Here is a 1,288-nt window from a genome sequence, read left to right on the forward strand (position 1 = left end):
TCATCCGAAGAAGCTTGAAAAACACTTTCCAATGGTATATCACACTCGCAAAACCGGCTCCTGGATCAGAAGATATGACTGAATGAATAATTGACTCAAAAATCAACCAGTGCAGCAGTTCATGTATTTAACGATTTTGAGGAAGCTAGGAGATGCCAGTGGTAGGTTTTGTGGATGGATTGTGATAGAGAAGGAGAGAACATAGCATTTGAAGTCTATTTTCATGTTGCTAATCCTCATCCCAATGTATGGCAAGCTCATTTCTCTGCTTTGATTGAAAGAGATATCCATGAATCTGTGCAGAGGTTGGTCTGTCCAAATCAGTTTTTTGCCGATGTAGTTCTTGGTAATTGTGAACCTGCTTCCAATTCGTGGCATAGGCCACTGTACATTGCTAACAATGATATTGCTGGTGAAAGGTTTACAGTTTTTGGTCTCATGGTTCAAGATAGGAATTACTTGGAGATTTATAAGTATGAATCTTAAGGAGGTTGAAATTGATGAGGAGGTAGATGTCATTATATCGGAATGGATGGGTTACATGCTTCTATATGAGAGAATTCTTTCTAGTGTAATCGTTGCAAGAGATCGTTGGCTCAAGTCAAGGGGGCTAATTTTTCCTTCTCACGCGATATTGTACATGGCATCAGTTACACATCCTGAAAGATACAGTGAAAGTATTGACTTCTGGCGAAATGTTTATGGAATTCATATGTTTGTGATGTTACCATTGGCAAAGAAATGTACCTTTTAGGAGCCTTGTATCGAAACTATTACAGCAGAAAATGTCTTGACATGGGTAATTTTTATCACACAAATTGATTGTAGTACTGTCACAATACAGGAGTTGGAATCAGTTACTGCAAATTTCTGTGCGTCGTCTATGATGAAAACATCCCTGCATGATTTTTCATTATGGTTTGATGTTTCATTTGGAGGGAATGCACAACATCTAGTGATACCCAGTCAGAATCATCAATAGATAGCTCTTTATCTAGATATGTTCGTGTAAATGGTGTACATCAAAGAAAAAGTGTGTGAAATCTCTATATTTACGATCCTTTAGAGGTGAAGCAATATCAAGTAATTGTAGGTTCTAGGTTCTATTACGTTGTCACCGAGTAGGGAGAACCCACACTCTCTAAATATACACCTAGAATATGCTTCTAGGGAACAATACTTTGTGAAGGAAATCTATTATGCGGTGATATGTTTAGCTTGTTATTATTCACATCCTTTGGGGCATCATTCTGAAGCATTTGATTTGATTATTTCATTGGTTCCTTGA

General features: G+C 37.5%; 1 pseudogene; it reads left to right on the top strand.

Moving 5' to 3' along the window:
- The first annotated feature begins 400 nt into the window (after positions 1–400).
- On the top strand, positions 401–1,288 carry LOC149203452 (putative protein arginine N-methyltransferase 6 pseudogene; annotated as a pseudogene).

This window comes from Pinus tabuliformis, chromosome 2_1 (assembly GCF_031772625.1).
Source record: "Pinus tabuliformis cultivar Carrire ecotype Pingquan chromosome 2_1, CPIR1, whole genome shotgun sequence".
Lineage (NCBI taxonomy): Eukaryota > Viridiplantae > Streptophyta > Pinopsida > Pinales > Pinaceae > Pinus > Pinus tabuliformis.